General features: G+C 42.6%; 1 protein-coding gene across 3 annotated transcripts in view; it reads right to left on the bottom strand.

Moving 5' to 3' along the window:
- The window catches only part of SHISA9 (shisa family member 9), a 525,155-nt gene that overhangs the window by 200,532 nt on the left and 300,815 nt on the right, over nt 1–23,808 (bottom strand).

Below are 23,808 nucleotides of genomic sequence, written 5' to 3'. Positions count from 1 at the left end.
CCTCTGCCAAGAGATTGGCAAAAATTAAAAGGACTGAAGAACACCAATCTGGCAAAGACACTTGGACCCTGGGCAGTCTCATAAACTCATGGTAGATACACGATTTGCTGTATCTGCAGAAAGGAAGCAGATAGTGTGTGTGTACGGAAATTTAAAATGATTAGCGTGGGTATGTTCACCAGATAATGCCAATTTGAAAGATGGTGAATTCAGAAATATAAGCGTCAGAATGCGAGGGTGGCAATTCCCTAGTGGTCCAACGGCTAGGATTCCGTGCTCCCAATGCAAGAGGCCCAGGTTCAATCCCTAGTCAGGGAACTAGATCCCACATGCTGCAACTAAGAATACACTAAAGATCCCACTTGCCATAACTAAGACCAGGAGAGAGCAAATAAAAAAATAAATATCTTAAAACATTTTAAAAAAAGGAAAAAAAACAAAACAAAACAACAACCAGGGCTTCCTTGGTGGCTCAGTGGTAAAGAATCTGCTTATCAATGCAAGAGACATGTGTTCAATTCCTTGTCTGGGAAGAGCTCACATGCCACGGAACAGCTAAGCCCACGCGCCGCAACTATGGAGTCTGAGTTCTAGAGCCCAGGAGCTGCAAGTACTGAGCCCAGGAGCCACAAGGTCTGAGCTCCACAACAAGAAATGCTACTGCAATGAGAAGCCCTCGCGCCACAGTTAGAGAGTAGCCCCCACTTGCCACAACAAGAGAAAAGCCCCTGGAGCAATGAAGACCAACACAGCCAGAAATAAAAGAATAAATGAAATTCGAAAGTGAAAGGCGCTCAGTCCTTTCCAATTCTTTGCGACCCCATGGACTGTAGCCTGCCAGGATCCTCTGTCCATGGAATTCTCCAGGTAAGACTACTGGAGTGGGTTGCCATTCCCTTCTCCAGGGGGGGGTCTTCCCAAATAAGATTTTTAAGTAAGTAAATAAAATAAAAAAAAAAACAATCCTATATATATATATATATATATATATAATTTTCTTTACGCTTTTTAAAATTAATTAATTCTAATTGGAGGATAATTATTTCACAATGGTGTGGTGGTTTTTGCCATACATTAACATGAATCAGCCACAGGTGCACATGTGTCTCCCCATCCTGAACCCTCCTTCCACCACCCTCCCCACCCCATCCCTCTGGGTTGTTAAAAAAGAATGTGAGGGTATTTGTTAAGAGATGTGCATTGCACCATTCTTTGTTAAGTGAAAAGTAAAAACCACACAGAAACCATTTGAACTTCTATCATTAGCAATTCTTAAATTATTGTACATCTGTATTAGGTACATAATATGTACATACATATGAGGGGATATCATTCAGCTCTTAGGAAAAAATGAGTTAAAAATCAGTTAACTATACATTCAAACTGGAGAGTGTCTTATGATTTGTATTGGTAAGGGGAAAAAAAGCAGATGTCAAAGTAATGTGAATAACAGTGTTTGGTTGAAAGAGAAGAAAGTCTGCATATTTTTGTGTGCTGCAGTTTGCAAAAATAGGTAAAGACACACAAATTGAATATTGGGTACTTAGAGGGACTGGGATTCATGGAGAGAAGAGTTCAAGACATTTTTCCAGAGGAAATACTGTTTGTGCTTTTAAAGGTTTCTGTCTTCACCCCAAGGACAGTGGGACAGATGGACTATGGATGGACTGGAGGCAAGTGGGAAGTGGGAGTCACAGAGTCCAGGTGAGGTCATTCAGGCTCAGATAAGATAGAGGAAGCGGTGATTCTCCCCATTCCCATGAAGCACATCTGCAGATACAGATCAGCACAGTGGGTAGTTGCTTCCGGTGCCTTGAGAGATGCCCTTACCCCACAAGTGAGTCCCAGCTGTTTCAGCTGCTAAGAGCTTGTAAAGAAAGATAGCGCTAAGTCGTGTCCGACTCTTGCAATCCCACAAACTGTAGCCTGCCAGGTTCCTCTATCCATGGGATTCTCCAGGCAAGAATATTGGAGTCGGTTGTCACTTCCTTCTCCAGGGGATCTTCCTGACCAAGGAATTGAACCCAAGTCTCCCGCATTATAGGCAGATGCTTTACCTACTGAGCTACATGGCTTCTGTATATTAATACAGAAATTTGCTCTTGGCTGATGTGAGCCACCGTCTTGGGCTTAATCTGTTTGACGGACCTCACCCCCAACACCCCAAGGTGGGTGACAACAAAAGCCTAGCAGACACTAAGGTACCAAGACCAGCCCTTTCCTCAAGATAGGGATAAGTCGATGGAGCAATGGAGGCTCCAGAACTCCCACAGGTTGGGACAAGTTTTAGAGCAGGGGTCAGTAGGCTATTGCTGGAAAAAAACCAGACTATAATAGCTTAGGCTTTGCAGGGCATCCGGTCTCTGTGACAACCACTCAACTCTGCCCTTGAAGCAAGAAAGCAGACATAGCCACTATGCTAACACAGGGGCATGGTTGTGTCCCAATAAAACTTCATTTACAAATACAGGGGCAGCTGAATTTGGTCGAGGAGCCATAGTTTGACAAACCCTGGTCTAGACTCTATCTGAAACTGAGATCCCCATCCCGGTGTGTATCCTTTATTTTTCTTATATTGTTTCCCTCACAACCTTAGAAGTGTGTGTGTGTGTGTGCGCGCGTGTGTGTTTTACTCCGTCAGAGTCTCATACACCTGAAGCTGTCTCTCAAACACTGCTTTCTAGACAATTTGACCTGTGACATGTATGGAATAAGTTTGGCTTTAGAAACCAATACACTCAAATTGGGCTTCCCTGGTGGCTCAGACAGTAAAGAATTCACTTGCAATGCGGGAGACCTGCGTTTGATCCCTGGGTTGGGAAAATCCCCTGGAGGAGAGCATGGCAACCCACTCTAGTATTCTTGCCTGGAGAGTCCCCATGGACAGAGGAGCAGGCTACAGTCCATGTGGTCACAGAGTCAGACATGACTGAGCAACTAAGCCCATACTTGAATGAGACGAGGCAGAGATACCACAGCTGAGACACAGAGATAAGGAGAGTATTTTTATCACTGCACACGCATGGGCCAACCCACAAGCCCAACTGTCTAATGGGAATATCGCCAAACATAAGCCAAGTCGCCCAGCCGCTGGCCAGCATCTGAGGAGGCGGGCATGTCCTTCTGCCATGATAATTTTTTGGCTGGCATTCAGCTGGGGCGGAAGAGTCCTAAGATTAATGGAGTTAGGGTGGAAATGCTGTCTCCCATAAATTACAGCTCTGCCTGTTGCCTGGCCCCCAAGATCCGCTGACGTTTTCCTCTCTAGAGCAACCTGCTAGGGAGGTCTGTTGGCTTCCCCTGGGCATAGCAAGCAAGTCATGGTTTGTTTCCAAATGTTGGTGTAATAGGAAGAGATTTACCTTAAGTTCTCATTGTTTGCTCTTTTGTGGATTTCTTCCCCCCTTGCCTCCCTCCCCCTGCAATGCACACATACGTATTTCAGTGGACAGCTACTATTTTGTGTATTCAGAACTATAAGCTCCTTCGGCACACTGCTTCATCCCTGTTTGACTCATGTAATGAGCTGTCAACCACAATAACTCTCTTAGTTTGGATTTTCCCATAAATCACTGAGATTAGGACTCAAGTACAAGCAGAAAAACATCTACTTCTGCTTCACTGACTATGCTAAATCCTTTGACTGTGTGGATCACAACAAACTGTGGGAAATTGTTAAAGAGATGGGAGTACCAGACCACCTTACCTGTCTCCTGAGAAACTTGTATGCGGTCAAGATGCAACAGTTAGAACCAGACATAGAACAACTGATTGGCTCAAAACTGGGAAAGGAGTACAACAAGGCTGTATATTGTCACCCTGCAGAGTACATCATGTGAAATGCCAGGCTGGATGAAGCACAAGCTGGAATCAAGATTGCCAGGAGAAATAGCAACAACCTCAGATATGCAGATGATACCACTTTTCTGGCAGAAAGTGAAGAGGAACTAAAGACGCCCCTGAAGAGAGTGAAAAACTGGCTTAAAATTCAACATTAAAAAAAAAGAAGATCATGGCATCTGGTCCCAATAGATGGGGAAAAATGGAAACAGTGAAGATTTTATTTTCTCAGGCTTCAAAAGAAACAGTGAAGATTTTATTTTCTCAGGCTTCAAAATCAAGCCATGAAATTAAGATGTTTGCTCCTTGGAAGGAAAACTATGACAAAGCTAGACAGCACATTAAAAAGCAGAGACATCATTTTGCTGACAAAGGTCCATTATAGTCAAAACTGGTTTTTCCAGTCATCATGTACGGATGTGAGAGTTGGACGATAAAGAAGGCTGAGCATCAAAAAACGGATGCTTTTGAACTGCAGTGCTGGAGAAGACTCTCCAGAGTCCCTTGGACTGCAAGGAGATCAAACCAGTCAATTCTAAAGGAAATCAACCCTGAATATTCATTGGAAGGACTAGTGCTGAAGCTGAAGCTCCAATAGTTTGGCCACCTGATGTGAAGAGCTGACTGAATGAAAAAGACCCTGATGTGGGGAAAGACTGAAGACAAAAGAAGCTGTAGAGGATGAGATGGTGGGAGAGCCTCACTGACTCAATGGACATGAATTTGAGCAAACTTCAGGAGACAGTGAAGGATAGGGGAGCCTGGTGTGCTGCAGTCCATGGGTTGCAGAGTCCTACATGACTTAGTGATTGAACAACAACCATCAGGAAATACTACAGAAAAGGAAGTAGGGGGAGAAACAGAATAAAAAAGGCAGATAGAGAGTGCAATGTCTGCAAGGGGGCAATGGTGAAGAATGGGCATTTAATCCCACTCTAGCCTTCTGATAAGTGGTGTTGAAATTCTATCAGCCCATGGGCAAGAGTCCCTGAGTATTTATATGCCAGCTTCCATCAGTCGTTTGAGGGCTGCTTCTGAGATACAGTAATTCCTCAGCACTTGGAACCTGCCACATTCATGGGCAGAGAAAGCCCCAGTGGGCAGAGAAACTCTTACTCAGAGATGTAAGTGAGAGCTGGCAGTTGGAAATCAGGTCAGAAACTCACCCCTCTGGTCACACAATGAGCATGTGATCCAAATCAAACCAATCACAGCACCTTCTTCTCACAGTGATTGGCCCAGATGTGAGCATGTGATCTAGCCTGGACCAATCAGAGTTCTTCCCTCAATTTTTTCTATTGAGAAGCTTTGAAGTCAATGAACCAGGAGGCCATGAATTCAAGTGGAGAAAGTCTTCCTTCATTGTGAAAGAATAAGGACAAGAGAAGTAGCACAGGAGATAGGGAAGCTCCTTTCAAAACAAGCTAGTGTGCTTTGAGGTTACTGGCAAACGCAACATAGAGTTCTGACAAGTGCAACTGTCTGGATTCCTTCCAGAAAGCTGGAACTGATCAGAAGAGAAGCTTCCCATGGGGTCTGTGGAGTACATCAAGATGGAATGGGCATTGGCCCTAGATTTCCTTTTTCTTTCTTTCTCATTTTTTTTTTTTAACTGTCTGGGTCTTTGGTGCGGTGCGTAAGTACTTCTCTGGTTGCACATGGGCTCAGTAGTTGGGCTTAGTTGTTCCACAGCATGTGGGATCTTAGTTCCCTAACCAGGGTGGGAACCCATGCCCCCTGCTTTAGAAGGTGAATTCTTAACCACTGGGCCACCAGGAAGGTCCAGTGCTAGGTTTTCATTAAAGTTGCAGAAGAAATGTCAAGCAGCAGATTGCCTGAGTAGTGAGTAGAGAATACCCTAAGACTTCAAAAGTTAATTATCTTAACAGCGTTTTTTTTTTTTTTTTTTCCTGAAAACAGATTCCAAACTAGTTGAAGAGCTGACACCACCTAAGCCCGTCATCCAGTGGGAGCCCTTACTCCCATCTCTTTGCTCCCTCAGTCCCAGATCCCATCCACTATTGTTCAAACCCTGTAATCAGTCTTGCCAGGGGAAAGCTAAACACTTCCTTAAGGGAAAAGAAATTTGTAGAGAGGTTCCTTATCATTTGGGATAGCCTTTTATATTATTAGACAGACTACTTAATACATCAGTATAAAACACTTGCTTTTGGATGACTTCTCTCAAGTGAAAGTGAGTTGCTCAGTCGTGTCTGACTCTTTGCAATCCCATGGACTGTAGCCCACCAGGCTCCTCAGTCCGTGGAATTCTCCAGGCAAGAATACTGGAGCAGGTTGCCATTTCCTTCTCCAGGGGATCTTCCTGACCCAAGGGTCGAACCTAGGTCCCTGGCATTACAGGCAGATTCTTTACCATCTGAGCCACCAGGGAAGCCCCAATTTCTCCCATGTCCTGAGCTAACTCAGGGGTAGCGAGTAGTTACTTAATGGAAGTGGGTAGGACCGAACTGGCCCTCCAAAGGGATTCCTCACAAAGGAGGAAGAGCCTGCTGCAGAATCACGTTCCTGCTTTCACATTCAGGACAGCAGGAGGCAAATTTCTGGCAGTTTTAGATAGCCATATTGTACGAGCTTCCAGGCTTTGATTATTCAGAAATATTGAAATCCAGGCGCAGAGCAGCAATCAAGAATTCTTAAACAGACTTTGGTGATTGGGTTTTTTTTTAATCTTATATTCATTTTACTGAACAGGAAGCTGGACTGGACCTGACCACTCAGATTCTCTGTGAGTTTTGCACAGATACATCCAGCTAAGGAGGACAAACAAAGAATACACATGGGGTAAGCTTAGCTTGGCGTCTAAGAAAAACAGAACAAGAGTGAGTGAAGAGAGAAGAGTGGGTGAGACCTGGGTCATCTACAAATCCTCTCCTTGACAATTGAGAGAAGAAACATAAAGACAGGTCCCTAAGTCAATAAATATTTGAACATATGTATATAGGAGGAGAAGGGGACGACAGAGGGTGAGATGGCTGGATGGCGTCACTGACTCGATGGACGTGAGTCTGGGTGAACTCCGGGAGTTGGTGGTGGACAGGGAGGCCTGGCGTGCTGCGATTCATGGGGTCGCAAAGAGTCGGACACGACTGAGCGACTGATCTGATCTGATCTGATCTGATCTAAGTAGTATGTATACATATCTATGCATGTGTACGTATATATACATTATATATAATATAAATAATCATATATTACATAATGTAGTAATATAATATAATAAATATATAGGTATGTAAATATAAAATATAAAAATGTGGAAAATTCTGAAAGAGATGGGAATACCAGACCACCTGACCTGCCTCTTGAGAAATATGTATGCAGATCAGGAAGCAACAGTTAGAACTGGACATGGAACAACAGACTGGTTCCAAATAGGAAAAGGAGTACGTCAAGGCTGTATATTGTCACCCTGCTTATTTAACTTATATGCAGAGTACATCATGAGAAACGCTGGACTGGAAGAAACACAAGCTGGAATCAACATTGCCAGGAGAAATATCAATAACCTCAGATATGCAGATGACACCACCCTTATGGGAGAAAGTGAAGAGGAACTAAAAAGCCTCTTGATGAAAGTGAAAGTGGAGAGTGAAAAAGTTGGCTTAAAGCTCAACATTCAGAAAATGAAGATCATGGCAACTGGTCCCATCACTTCATGGGAAATAGATGGGGAAACAGTGGAAACAGTGTCAGACTTTATTTTTTGCGGCTCCAAAATCACTGCAGATGGTGATTGCAGCCATGAAATTAAAAGACGCTTACTCCTTGGAAGGAAAGTTATGACCAACCTAGATAGCATATTCAAAAGCAGAGACATTACTTTGCCAACAAAGGTCCGTCTAGTCAAGGCTATGGTTTTTCCTGTGGTCATGTATGGATGTGAGAGTTGGACTGTGAAGAAGGCTGAGCGCCAATGAATTGATACTTTTGGACTGTGGTATTGGAAGAGACTCTTGAGAGTCCCTTGGACTGCAAGGAGATCCAACCAGTCCATTCTAAAGGAGATCAGCCCTGGGATTTCTTTGGAAGGAATGATGCTAAAGCTGAAACTCCAGTACTTTGGCCACCTCATGCGAAGAGTTGACTAATTGGGAAAGACTCTGATGCTGGGAGGGACTGGGGGCAGGAGGAGAAGGGGACGACAGAGGATGAGATGGCTGGATGGCATCACTGACTCGATGGACGTGAGTCTGGGTGAACTCCGGGAGTTGGTGGTGGACAGGGAGGCCTGGCGTGCTGCGATTCATGGGGTCGCAAAGAATTGGACACGACTGAGTGACTGAACTGAACTGAAATATAAAATATATTTCAGATAACTTTATAAATCATATATTTATATATTATATACTAAGTATATATAAATATTATATTTTATAATTACATATGATGGACTATATGGTCCATGGAGCTCTCCAGGCAAGAATACTGGAGTGGGTAGCTTTTCCCTTCTCCAGGGGATCTTCCCAACCCAGGGATTGAACCCAGGTCTCCCACATTGTAGGCGGATTCTTTATCAGCTGAGCCACAAGGGAAGTCCAAGAATACTGGGGTGGGTAGCCTATCCCTTCTCCAGTGGATCTTCCCGACTCAGGAATTGAACCAGGGTTTCCTGCATTGCAGGCAGATTCTTTACCAACTAAGCTATCAGGAAAGCCCACATATTATGATAAATGCATATTTTTATATGTAGTGTATTTATGTAGTATATATATACTATGCAAAAGAAATCATATATAGATATATGTAACTATATGTATATAATGTATATAATTTGTATATAAAATATATATAATGTATAATTTGGCTTCCCTGGTGACTCAGTGGTAAAGAATCTGCCTGCAATGCAAGAGGCCTAGGTTGGATTCCTGGGTTGGGAAGATCCCCTGGAGGAGGGCATGGCAATCCACTCTAGTATTATTCCCTGGTGAATCCCATGGACAGAGGAGCCTGATGGGCTACCGTCCATAGGGTCACAAAGAGTCAGACACGAATGAAGCAACTGAGCATGCATGCAGGCATATAATTTCTTTTGCAGAGTCATGACCACAGAGAGAATCTAGTAGGACTAGCAATGTCTTGTTGCCGGCAGTGTGGTTTCTCTTCTAGACACATCTCAGCCCCAGAGATATCTTACCCACCTCATCTCTGTAGAAAGGTACTTTCTACCCAGTGTCACAAAAAAACTTTCCCTGTTTAATCATAATTTTGCAACTCCTTCTTTTTTTAAAATTTTTATTGGAGTATAGTTGATTTATAATTTAGTGTTCATTTCTGCTATACAACAAAGTGAATCAGTTATACATATAATGTATCAACTCTTTTTTCTGATCTTTAGAAATAACTGATGAGGACTTGCTGTTCTTGGGTGCTGCATTCTGTCAAGACCCTCAGTCAGCAGACAGAGATGACATCCCATCCTCTCCTTACTAAGACAGAAAAGAGGGCCTCATACATTTAATCAGTTTCAAAGAAAGTTAAAATACACTTACTCTAACCGGAAGTAACTAAATGGTGGTTACCAAAGTAACCGCCATATAAGTACCGTTTTTATGTGGTACATCTTAGTTACTAAACAGACTAATGAGTGCAATCAAGACAGACTCACTGAAGTAAAAATGCTCAGTTACAAATACTGGGATGATGCTCTAATTTTCTCAGTGGAAAAGAAGCAGATAACAGCTATCAAAAACTAGAGCAGTCTGGCTCATCTTGGAGGGAAGGGAACAGTATTAAGCTTTTCAAGGCACGTAACAAGGAAGAATAGCACAGAAAGGAACAAAAAGGTCAAAGCATGTTGCTTTGTGGAGCATGTATCACCCATCACTTGGCAAAGAACGTTTCATGCACTATCTCCTTAAATCTTCATATCAATCCTATGGAGTAATGATATAGGGACAACATATCTTTTAAAATAAACTTTTACTGTAGAACAATTTTAGATTTACAGAAATACTGCAAAGATAGCACAGAGTTTCCATATCCCCAGACCCAGTTTCCTCTATTATTATTAAATTACATTAGTAGGGTACATTTGTTACAATTAATGAATCAATATTGATATATAACTATTAGCTAAAGTCCAAACTTTAGTCAAGCTTCCTTGTGCTCAGTTGCTCAGTCGTGTCTGACTCTTTGCAGCCCCATGGATTGTAGCCCGCCAGGCTCCACTCTCCACAGAGTTTTCCAGGCAAGAATACTGGAGTGGGTTGCCGTGCCCTCCTCCAGGAAATCTTCCCCATCCAGGGACTGAACCCTCATCTCTCGCATCTACTACATTGGCAGGTGGATTCTTTACTACTAGCATCACCCGGGAAGACCTCAAGCTTCCTTAGTTTTATCTAATGACCTTTTTCTGTTCTAGAATCTCATCCAGGTAGCACATTAATCACCACCTTTCTTTAGGTCTGTCTCTTGGCTGAATTTCTCAGACTTTTCTTATTTGTGATGACTTCGACAGTTTTGAAGAGTACTGGTCAGATATTCTGTAGAAATGTCCCTCAGTTGGAATTTGTCTGATGTTTTTCTCATGACTAGACTGGGGTTATGGGTTTGGGGGAGGAAAACCATACAGATAAGATGACATTCTCAACATAACATATCAAGGATACCTTTTATGACATCGCTATTGATAGTAACCTTAATCACTGCCTGAGCCAGTATTTCTCCTCTCTCCATTATAAAGTTACTGCATTTTCCTCTCTTTCCACATCATACTCTTTGGAAGAAAGTCACTATTCACAACCCACACGTAAGGAGCGAGGAATTACGCTCCACCTCCTTGAATACAGAATGTCTACATAAATTATTTGTAATTTTTTATCATAGGAGATTTGTCTCTTCTTCTGTTTAATTTGGGCTTCCCCGGTGGTTCAGCAGTAAAGAATCTGCCTGCAATGCAGGAGATGCAGGAGACATGGATTCGATCTCTGGTTTGGGAAGATCCCCTGGAGGAGGGCATGGTAACCCACTCCAGTATTCTTGCCTGGAGAATCCCATGGACAGAGGAGCCTGGTGGGCTACAGCCCATGGGGTCGCAAAGAGTCAGACACGACTGATGGTGACTGAGCACATAACCCATTTAATTATTAATTCAACTATATATATATATATATATATATATGTCACACATTTATGATATTATTAATGTGGACACATGGATATATATTTTATACTTTGGATTATAATCTAATACTATTTTATTTTGTTTTTTTTTTACTCAAATATTCCCAGGTCTGGGGAATCTCCTTCAAGTGGCTCCTATGTCCCTCGTCTTTTTTGTTTTAATAACTTCCTTTTTTTCTAATAAGGCAACATGGCCAAGGTTCATCTAGTTTATTTCCTGCCCCATCCTAGAATCCATTTCTCCAAAGACCCTGGCTCCTTTTCTTGGAGGATGATGTTAGAAACCAAAACATGGGTGCTAAGGGTACTCGAGGCTTTTAGTCCCTCAGCTGACTAAGGAAGTCAATGTGTATATACTGACTCATATACAGATACTTGCTGCTGCTGCTGCTAAGTCGCTTCAGTCGTGTCCGACTCTGTGCGACCCCATAGACGGCAGCCCACCAGGCTCCCCCATCCCTGGCATTCTCCAGGCAAAAACACTGGAGTGGGTTGCCATTTCCTTTTCCAATGCATGAAAGTGAAAAGTGAAAGTACAGATATTTATCTATGAATATTTACCTATGCAACCATCTGTATCTATCTTAAGCTTAACATGAATTCATCTTGATATCTCCAACTCCAATCCATTATCACATGGAACATTCTAGCCTTCTCCCCTTGCTCATTTGTAACCTCTCACCCCAACAATGAGAAACCCGACTCCCGCCCTCCACCATCTATTTACTTAGTTGTTTAATTCCAGTATGCATGTCTAGCAATATCAGAATTGTTAACCTATGAGCCTATGGGGAAACACCTGTACCCACTAGAATACAGTCTTAAGGACAATTTTTTTCAAATTATTTATGCACTTTTCTTTTGCTTTCCTGAGTATATAAGCTCTATTCTGGATGGCCATGGCATCCACATAGCTATGTAAGGCTAGGACATCAGGATTTATTACAGAAAGAACACAAAAATGGTGATGACGATATTAATTAATGATAAAGAAGGTGAAAGCACACTTATATACCTACTAAAGAGAAAGGTGCTATTATGTGCCAGGCACTATTTCATATACAAACTAATGCACTATTTCATGGCTTCCCAGGTGGCTCAGTGGTAAAGAATCCGCCTGCCAATGCAGGAGCTACAGGAGATGTGGGTTTGATCCCTGGGTTGGGAAGATCTCCTGGAGAAGGGAATAGCTACCCACTCCCGTATTCTTGCCTGGATAATCTCATAGACAAAGGGGCCTGGTGGGCTACAGTCCATGGGGTTGCAAAGAGTCAGACATGACTGAGCAACTGAACGCAATGCATTACGCCAAGAGCCCCTATGATATACTATTATTATTAGCCACATTTTGCATACAGAGGTTTTGTGGTTTACCCGAAGTTACACCACTTGAATATGGCAGACCCAAGCTTAGAATCTGGTAGTCTGACTCTAAAATCTGTGATCCTCAGTACTCCTTACTGCCTCAAAGGGCGTTAAATGCAAATTTCTGACATTCAGAAAATGATTGTGCAGCTAGACAATAATAAAATTTGTTACAATATTGACTTTGGAAGGTAGTTTTTACTAAATACCTTTATCTCTACTGTTCAGCATATTAAAGATCACACTTGGTTGGCCAGACCCTAGAAGTCACGTCCTCTGATCTCTCCCACTTGGCTCATCCACTTATTCCCCCACACATATTTGAGTGACTCTGGTATGCCAGGCATTGTATTTGGTGGACAAATTCTAGCTCTTATACTGCTTACTGGTGGCTCAGATGGTAACAAACCCGCCTGCAATGCAGGAGACCTGGGTTCAATCCCTGGATCAGGAAGATCCCCTGCAGGAGGAAATGGCAACCCACTCCAGTATTCTTGCCTAGAGAACTCCATGGACAGAGGAGCCTGGCAGGCTACAATCCGTTGAGTTGCAAAGAGTTGGACACATCTGAGCAACTAACACTTTCACTTTTCACACTGCTTACTAACCCTAACCCTAACTAGAGAAATGCATAACATTTTCCAAAGCTTTTTTCACAAGGGAGAAACACCACATTTCTGCTTGGCCCACAGGCCATGTTGATCCTACCCAAGGCCCTTCTTCACCCCTACTCTTTAGAAAACCCCTAGTCTTTCTGTGCCCCATGCTGTAGCCTCAACAGACTTTCTGCCATGACAACATCCAGAACAACATGACGAAAGAAGCATGGATTTCTGGATCAGTCAGTTCTGGATTCAAATTCTGGCCATTCATTTCCTAACAGCATCTTTGGTGTGTTGTAAAATTTCTCAGGTCTCAAATGAAGCTGTTGTTTTTCAGTCACTTAGTCATGTCTGGCTCTTTGTGACCCCCTGGACTGCAGCATGCCAGGCCTCCCTGGCCTTCACTATCTCTTGGAGTTTGCTCAAACTCATGTCTATTGAATCGGTGATGCATTCCAACCATCTCATCCTCTGTTGTCCCCTTCTCCTCCTGCCCTCCATCTTTCTCAGCATCAGGGTCTTTTCCAATGAGTCAGCTCTTTGCATCAGGTGGCCAAAATATTGGAGCTTCAGCATCAGTCCTTCCAATGAATATTCAGGGTTGATTTCCTTTAGGATTGACTGGACTATAACATAAATCCTCATAGGCTTTGCTATAAAGTTTAGAGACTGTGGATGTTCCATGCTCAGTATCACATATGAAGCATAGTAAACATCCAAAATATTGTAGCTAAAGCTTTATCGCCTCTGATTGTCAGGGAAACCAAGAAGAAGAGGGTGTCTGTTTTCCCTAAGGCCGCCTCTGGACTCAGAATTCTTGGATACATTCCAGATTATTCAATTGTCCCAGAACTGGACAAATGAGAGAGAATAAGCAGGAGATATTCCTATGGGAGCCAAATGCACTGCTAATTCTCTTAACAACAAAAAAAAGAGAGAACAGACATTCAGAAATTATAACAGGCTTTTAGCTCCATTTTCCTTTCCAATCCAAATATGTACATCCAGCATCCTTTTAAAGAGAAAACCTGAAAATTATAGTTTGAAACATCATGTAGATTTTTCTCTGACCACAAGAAAGCAAAAAAAAAAAAAAAAAAATCAGATCCAACTCAAAATTACCCTGAATTTGTCAAAAGAGAACATAGAAGGCTAGGCTTTTACCAGAAAAGGTTGATGTAAAAAGAGAATTAAATTAATCTTATTGAACCCTGGTGGCAGAGAGAACGGCAGGAATTTGTGATGCAGAAAAAAGTGTACATATTCATTGGAAAACCTTTGGCAAATTGATCCTGTATGTTACCCAAGAGTTTATATCTTTAAGAATGCAAAAAAATTTTTTTTAATTTTGAGCATTTAGGATGTGAATATTTTGAAACTGGGGTTGTTAAACAAATGTCTATTTAATGTTCATTTCTGGCCATTTTGTATGCAGATTCTGAGGGACGGAGATTCACTTCAAATCTCAGTGTGTGCCCCAAGGAGATGATGTTCTTGAATAGGAAGCAGCCCAAGAGCAACACAGGTGAGACAGAGAGGAGTTAAAATCAGCATGGTTATCGCTACGATACAACAAAACAGATTCTGTGAAGGCCCAAGGGAGCGGGTACCTAACTCAGGTTTATTGTCGTTCAGTTGCGAAGTCATATCCGACTGCTTTGTGACCCCATGGACCGCAGCACACTGGGCTTCCCTGTCCTTCACCATCTCCCAGAGTTTGCTCAAACTCATGTCCATTGAGTCGGTGATGCCATCCAGTCCTCTCATCTTCTGTCACCTCCTTCTCCCCCTGGTTTAGAAGGTACATTTTGAAAAAGAGAGACTCTCAAAGGCAGTAACAAGAAGAGAAGGACCTTTTAAATTTGTAGTAGCATTGTGTGTCGAAGAAACTTCAGTTTATTGGCATCACTTCTGAAACAGGACATCTCTAAAGTGGTTAAACTCACCATTGACAGCTCAGTATTATCATTAAAGGATCAAAGGGTGGTTGGTGGTTCTGTGCTTCAAGTAGCCATTTCCCCAGAAGTTAATTTCATGAGCTAGTGCATTGGAGAAGGACATGGCATCCCACTCCAGTGTTCTTGCCTGGAGAATCCCAGGGACGGGGGAGCCTGTTGGGCTGCCGTCTATGGGGTCGCAGAGTCGGACACGACTGAAGCGACTTGGCAGCAGCAGTGTAATGATGGATGTTTGTTCCTTCACTCAGTAGACAGATGAATGGATAAAGAAGATGTAGTATCCACACACACACACACACACACACAATGGAATATTACTCAGCCATAAAAAGAATGAAACAATGCCATTTGCATAACACAGACAGACCTCGAGATTATCATACTAAGTGAAATAAGTCATTTACAGAAAGACAAATATCATATGATATCACTTACATGTAGTATCTTACAAAAAAGAAAAGAACTTGTTTACAGGCTTACTTGGTGGTGCTAGTGGTAAAGAGCCTGCCTGCCAATGCAGGAGACATAAGAGACCAGGGTTGGACCCCTGGGTTGGGAAGATCCCCTGAAAGAGGGCATGGCAATCCACTCCAGTATTCTTGCTTGGAAAATTCCATGGATAGAGAAGCCTGGCGGGCTGTGGTCCATAAGGTCACAAGGAGTCAGACACAGCTGAAGTGGTTAGCACACATGCATGCATGAACTTGTTTACAAAATAGAAATAGAGTCACAGATATAGAAAGCAAACTACAGTTACTAAAGGGGAAAGGGGAGAGATAAAGTAGGAGTTCGGGGTTAACATATACACACTATTACATACAAAATAGATAACTAACAAGGACCTACTGTATAGCACAGGGGAGTATATTTAATATCCTATAATAACTTATATTGGAAAATAATCTGAAAAAGAATGTTCATATATTCTTAAATGTATATATCTAAAACTACCACAACATTGTAAGTCAACTATACTTCCATTTTTAAAAAGGTTTAAAAATTTTTTAAAAGATTAAATGAGGCCATATGGGTAGACCCTACTCCAATCCTGAGTGGAGTCCTTATAAGAAAAGAACATTTGGACACAGAGATGCACAGACAGAGGAAAGATCACGTGAGGACTTGGCAAGTAGACAGCCATCTGCAAGCCAGAGACAAAGACCAGAAGAAATCAAACATGCAGACACCTTCTAACCTCCAGAATGGTGATAAAATTAATTTCTATTGTTAAAAAACAGAGCCTCCTCCCCCCCCAAAAAAAACAGATGGAAAGGTTGTTTTATTTCTGTTCCTTCTTCTCTTCCCTTTGTGTTCTCTTCCTCCTGATTCCGCTGATTTAAGTTTACATTCCTCCACCACCATGGTCAGTCTGTTTTATCAGCCACACGGCGAGTAGCAGCCAGCTCTCTTGGACTTTGCTGTTTCTAGTCCTAATGTGTTGTGGGATTCGAAATGTGATACCCACACTTGTTAGAATAGATTGTAACCACTAGCCGCATATCAAAATACTGTTTCTTCTGCAACGTGCTGTTCGTTGGCGTGTCAGGCTTCTCATTGCGGTGGCTCCTCTTGTTGCGGACCACGGGCTCCTGGGTGCGCAGGCTTCAGCAGTTGCTCTCAGGCTCCAGAGCATAGGCTCAGGAGTTGTGGTGCACGAGCTTAGCTGCCCGGTGGCATGTGGGATCTTAGTTCCTGGAACAGGAATCAAACGTGTGTCCCCTGCCTTCATACAATGGGATGTTATTCAGCTTTAAAAAGGAAAGGAATTCTGACCCATGCTACAACACAGATGAACCCTGAGAACATTCTGCTAAGTGAAATAAGCCAGTTACCAAAAGACACATACTATAGGAGGCACCTAGTCAAATGATAGAGACAGAAAGTCGAATGATGGTTGCCAGGGGCTGAGCAGAGGAGAGCATTGGGAGTCAGTGTTTGAGAGTATCTGAGTTTCAATTTTGTAAGATGAAAAGGTTATGGAGATGAATGGTGGGGATGGTTGTACAACACTGTGAACAGGCATTACGCTACTGAGCTACACACTCAGAAATGGTGAAGGTAGCAAAGTTTATCTTATGCGTTCTTTACCACAATTTGAACAAAAAACACACATGACAAGTACTTTACCTTCAATATACTAAACCCACAGCACTAGCTAGGCATTGTATGTGTGTGCTCAGACGCTTCTGTCATCTCCAGCTCTTTGCAACCCCATGGACTGTATCCTGCCAAGCTCCTCTGTCCATGGGGATTCTCCAGACAAGAATACTGGAATGGGCTGCCATTTCCTCCTCCAGGGGATCTTCCTGACCCAGGGATTGGGACCCACATCTTCTGTGTCTCCTGCACTGCAAGGCAGATTCTGTACCACCGGGGAAACCCAGTTAGATATAACGTGCTCATTTTGCAGATGAGGAAACCAAGACAAAGGGAAACTCTGAACCACTTGATCAGGGTCACAAGCAAAGAGACAAAGTCCAGTGGTATCCAAAGCCAGTGCTTTTTTCTGTACATTGATTCTTTATGAAGAGTTCAGGATGGGATAAGGCAAGATACATCCTGAAAACACTGACCTCCGTGCTTGGCACACGTGAGAGCCTGTAATGTGAGATCCTTCCCCTCCCCCCCAACATTTCTATGTTTTAAAAATTCAGGCCCCAAGGAAAAACAACCTAACCATTTTCTTCTCTGAGAATGCTCAAGGTGGTGGTTGTTGAATAAACCAAATCCTTTCTAATTACAGGTTGAGCAATTTCATTCACTGAATAACCCACTTATGAAATAATCATCATGTGCCATTCCTAGGCCACACATCTTTCTAGGTACTGCAGGAAAAGAATTGGATAAATCACACCCCAGCCTTTGAGAAGCTCACAATTCAATGAGGGGAACAGACAGCAAATAACTTCACCATAACACATGGGACATTAAAAGTAGGTTAGGAACAATAGTAAGTTAAGTAAGTCAGACAGAGAAAGACAAACGTCATATGTTACCATTTATATGTGGTATCTTTTTTTTTAATATAAATTTATTTATTTTAATTGGAGGCTAATTACTTTATAATATTGTATTGGTTTTGCCATACATTGACATAAATCTGCCACGGGTGTACATGTGTTCCCCATCCTGAACCCCCCCTCCCACCTCCCTCCCCATCCCATCCCTCTGGGTCATCCCAGTGCACCAGCCCCGAGCACCCTGTACAATGCATCGAACCTGGACTGGCGATTCATTTCACATATGATAATATACATGTGGAATCTTTAAAAATGATATAAGTGAACTTATTTACAAAACAAAAATAGGCTCATGGACAAAAACTTACAGTTACCAAAGGGGAAAAGGGGGCCGTGAACTGGGAATTGGGGGTTAACAAATACACACTACTATGTATTAACATAGATAAACAACAAAGACCTACTGTATAGCATAGGTAAGAAATTCAATATCTTATAATTACCTATAATGGAAAATAATCTGAGTGAGAATATATATATATATATACATACATAAATATATAAAACGGAATCACTTTGCTGTACACCTGAAACATTGTAAATATACTTTCATTTTTTTTTTTAAGTAGGCTTGTCATGGGCTTCTTAGGTGGCATTGTGGTAAAGAACCTGCCCGCCAATGCAGGATACACAAGGGACGCAGGTTCGATCCCTGGGTAGGCAAGATCCCCTGGAGGAGGGAACGGCAACGCACTCCAGGATTCTTGCCTGGAGAATCCCATGGACAGAGGAGCCTGGCGGGGTCACAAAGAATTAAACACGACTGAAGCAGCTGAGCACGCGTGCACGCACGGCGTGCGTACACAATGATCTCTTAGAATTGAATTAGATAGGTTCCTGGGCAATCTAAGTTCGGAAATTAAGTGAACCAGAGGTCATGCGCCTTATAGACTCTTAGGAAATTTTCCTAGTTGCCTGATGACTCTTTCATATTACAAAGTCCTCAATATCCTGGGCCAACATTCACCCTAAGAAAGAGACCTAAACAGATGTCTCGAGTCTTGTCCTATCAATTTCACCCTGCTCCCAACACATTTTAACGCCCACATTCTTCTGCCAGGGTGAAATAGCAGAGGGAGATTTTGGCTGTGACCCTTCCTCTTTAAATTAAGAAGACTCTGTTCTGGGCTTCCTTGGTGGCTCAGTGGTAAAGAATCCACCTGCCACTGCAGGAGACTTGGGTTAGATCCCTGAAAGATCCCACATGCTGTAAGCAACCAAAACTAAGCCTGTGTGCTGCAACTACTGAGCCTGTGCGCTAGAGCCCAGGAGCCACAACTTCTGAAGCCTGTGTATTCTAGAGCCCATGCTCTGCACCAAGAGAAGCCACACAGTGAGAAACACATGCACTGAAACTAGAGAGCGGCCCCAATTAAGAAAGCCCATGCAGCAACAAAGACCTAGCACAGCCAAAAATAAACAGATATTTTAAAATTAAAAAATAAAGAAGGCTCTGTTCCCATCCAATGGCCTGGTCTCACCCTTGAATTTTCCAACTGGACCACGGATTCTTGAATTTCTACACTGAACCTAAAAATTAATAATTCATGGAAGAAATAAGAGAGAAGAGTCTCTTTCCAGCCCCATCATCTTTCTCAGAAGATGATCATCACTGGAGCCAAGGCCAGGAGCCCTGCTTATTTAACAGAGGATTTTCCTTCAATTACTTAGGAAAGGAGGAGGAAAGTGGGTTTGCTTGAATACAATCTTTGTTCTACCTTTTAAGACCTGTGCAATATTGAGTAAATTTCTTAGCATCTCTGATTCTCTGTTTCCTTGCTATAAAGTAGTGATAATCATCATATCTGTCTTATAGAGGTGTTGGAAGGGCAAAATAAGAGCTTGTGAATATGTTTATGTCTAGCACATGGTCAGCTTTCCTGGTGGCTCAGATGGTAAAGAATCTGCCTGCAGTGGGAGAGACCCAGATTCAATCCCTGGTTCAGGAAGATCCCCTGGAGAAGGAAATGGCAACCCACTCCAGTATTATTGCCTAGAGAATTCCATGGACAGGGGAGCTTGGTGGGCTACAGTCCATGGGGTTGCAAAGAGTTGGACACGACTGAGCGACTAACACACATACACATAATTAGCACTCAACAGATATTAGAGAGTTGTTGTTATCGTCATGGAAATGTCTGACCACTCAAAAGTCTTCAATGTCAACAAACAAGAATAAGGTGTGTTTCAATTCTCAGACCACCTTATAATCAGTATCAGGCCTTTCTAGAAGTACTGATATTATTACTAAATAGGTCAGCCAAAGTAATCCCATTGGCTGAGAAACTGGACCTGAAAATAGATCAAGCTAGCTATTATTTGTCTGGACACCACGTCAGCATCTTCTGCTTCTAGACACTATTGCTAAGTCCAAATGGGGCTTCTCTCTAAGGCCTCGCTGACCCGTGGCTGGAAGCTGGCTTCTCTGCTCCATGTTCCCCAGGTCCCAGGTGCAGACAGAGCATGGGGGTGGGAAGTTGTCTGTGTTGCTGGGGATGGGGAGGGCTCTCCCGGCATCTTGGAGCTAGATGACACTGTCAGATAGCCAAGTGGTTAAATGTTGAGGGCTGTAAATTAGGCTCATCTGTCAGTCGTGGGCAGGCACCGGCTCCATCTGCTGTGTCAGCAGCCTGGAGAGCGCTTGGAGGAAGCAGCTTATAAAGCATGAAGCCCAGGATGCGGGGCAGAAGCATCCTCAGAAGATATATGTGTACGTTGAAGACTCTCTCAATCTTAGCGAAGGTTAAAAGGCAGACAAACAACAGACCTAAAGAGGGCTTGGCCATGGTCACTCAGCAAATGTGCATGACGATTGCCAGGATGACATGCCAACTCCCCAGGATTCCAGAGTACTTCTCTCTCCACCCAGACACACCTGACCCAACTTACACCTAACCCATGGGTGGAAGTGATGCCCTGAGCAATGTGAGAATAACACCTCCCAGTTCTCTTTCTATGCTTGCATTTGTTCTTCAAGTATCTGTTCCTCTCTCTAGAACCTCAGAATAGACCTGATCACATTCATTCATTCATTCAATAGATATTTTTGGAGCACCTCTATATATAAGGTCTCATCCCAAGCACTGAATGCATCGACGAAAAACACATACCTAGTTCCTGCCTCCGGAAGCCCATAACCTAGTGTGCAAGACAGATCTTAGGCAGAAAGAAAATGAGTTTTTGTAAAGAAAAAGTACTGGGTACCAGTTGTCCCTAATTCACATATTGCAGAATATTATGAGGAATTAACCACTATGTTTCCCCCTCACCCCACTTCTTTTATTCAGTGACGCTTCTTCACTGCGCTGATGGCCATGGGGCACCCAGAGTCTTGGTGGAGAATTTTGCACAAAGGAATCAGACAGCAAAAGAGTCACATTCCAGATTTCTGAACTTCAAAACACAGTACTGATATGGACAAATATTTGCTAAGTTAGCATTCTATTTCTGGCCCAGAAAATATGAGGAATTCTGGGCTACAGGAGGAGCAAAAGTTAAGTAAAAGAGCAACTGAGTCAGCTGTTGGTGTATATTTTCTGAGATGAGGTTCTGTAGGTTGCCCAAAAAAACAGGCACAAGCAAAAATACAGATCTCCCTAATTCTCACATCCTCAAGCACATCGAAGAGTTTGGCCCTGGATCAGAGATATTCCCAGCTGATGAGCTGAGCAGGGTAAAGGAAAGGCCAAGAGAAGCAGGCTTTCCCCAGTCAGCAAATGAGGAGGCTTCCCCAGCCTTGGGTCCTCCAAGGTCAAAGGCTGGCAAACAGTCTATAATTGGAGTCATATGTCCCCTAGCCTTTGGGTAACCACATGGCTGAATAACTCCAAATCACCATCATGGCTTAGTTATTGTCTCAACAACAGATGAAATTCAGAAAGAAGAGAAGCGATGTGGGTGATCCGAGAGCTGCAGTCCTAGAAGGCCATTATCTGTCTTAAGCTTCAGCCCACCCTACCACCTACTCCTCCATGGGAGGTTATAATACAGCAATAAGTCTGCAATTATATTTTACTGGTGAAAAAAAAATAGTGGTGAGTCAAAAGCCAGCTCATAGATGTAACATCTCTACTAGTTACTTAAGTGGGAGGGGGCCAAGTCTTGGGCTGAAGTCAGACTCCTCACTGTGGGCCCATGTTCTTGAGTCTGACTGCTCTGGACCAAGTCTCCCAGGAGCACTTAGCCCTAGCTGGTGATGACCACCAGGCACAAGAGAGGTAGTGGTTAAGGTTCTGGAAGGAGGCTGTAGGACTTTGGACAGACCCTGGGGTCTGGCTGTTGTTGTTGAGTCACTCAGTCATGGCCGACTCTTTGCGACCCCATGGACAGCAGCACACCAGGCTTCCCTGTGCTTTACCATCTTCCAGAGCTTGCTCAAACTCATGTCCATCGAATCAGTTATGCCATCTAACCATCTCATCCTCTGCCACCCCCTTCTCTTCCTGCCTTCAATCTTTCCCAACATCAGGGTCTTTTCTAAGGAGTCAACCCTTCACATCAGGTTGCCAAAGTATTGGAACTTCAGCTTTAGCATCAATCCTTCTAATGAGTATTCAGGGTTGATTTCCTCTAGGATTGACTGGTTTGTTCTCCTTGCAGTCCAAGGGACTCTGAGTTAAGCATCAATTCTTCCGCGCTTAGCCTTCTTTATAGTCCAACTCTCACATCCATACATGACTACTGGAAAAACCACAGCTTTGACTAGATGGAGAAGACATAGCAGCATCACAGCCTGGACCATCTTACCAGAGACAGAAGAAGGAAAGGGGCAACTCTACAGATGTAAGAATGGATGCCTCAGATCAGCCAAGAACCAGACTGGGCAACATAGCCATCAGTAGAAACCGCTATAGACACATCATCACCAAAGGCCAAACGTGTACCCAAATATGCCAGGACAAGGTGTCAGCTCCCTCTGAATTTAGATGCAATCATGGGGACAAGGGTGAAGGCAGAATATATTGAGTAAAGAAATCTTAATTGCCATATGTAAGTTTTTAACATCAAGCAGAATAGGGACATAAAACAGAATTAAGCTAAGTTATAAATATAAGAAAATATATGTAAATGTATGTATATATTATAAACATGTACATATAGGTATATTTTGGGTGTCCCAGGTGGTGCTAGTGGTAAAGAACCTCCCTGCCAGTGCTGGAGATTCAAGAGACACAGGCTCGATCCCTAGGTCAGGAAGATCCCCTGGAGGAGGGCATGGCAAACCACTCTAGTATTCTTGCCTGGAAAAATTCCACGGACAGAGGAGCTTGGCCGGCTACAGTCCATGGGGCTGCAAAGAGTCAGACACGACTGAGGGACTGAGCACACAAACAAACAAAAGTATATTTGTATCTTAATATGTTTATATATTTATATAAACATATATAACTAATATTAATATATATATGCAAAACATAAAATGTAATATAATTATATAATTAAATACTAATACAAATATAAATACACATTTATATATATTTATGATCTATAAATTATATATAATAAATACATTCATATTTATAAAATGTCTACTTTTCATATTATATGATTATATATACTACTTTATATTTTTTACAAATGTACTTATTTATATACATATATATTTACATAAGAGAGAGAAAATGAACCTCAGTTCAAATCCCAGTTATGTCACTTTATAGCTCTATAACTTTGAGCCCAATATGTTTCTCTCTTGATTTCCTTATATGTGACATTCTAACCAGTGATCCTTCCCATCCACCCTCTCCTGTGGGAGAGGCCATTTTAAATTTTATCGGTGATAAAGAACAGGCTTCTTTCTAGCCTTGGGGCTTACTATTCTCCAAGATCCAAGATGCTAACAGCGCCTCTACTGGAAGACACTGGAACGAACCTCACATC

Source organism: Bos taurus, chromosome 25 (genome assembly GCF_002263795.3).
Source record: "Bos taurus isolate L1 Dominette 01449 registration number 42190680 breed Hereford chromosome 25, ARS-UCD2.0, whole genome shotgun sequence".
Taxonomy (NCBI): domain Eukaryota; kingdom Metazoa; phylum Chordata; class Mammalia; order Artiodactyla; family Bovidae; genus Bos; species Bos taurus.
The sequence above is the reverse complement of the archived record's forward strand: the minus strand, read 5'-3'. Positions and strand labels throughout refer to the sequence as shown.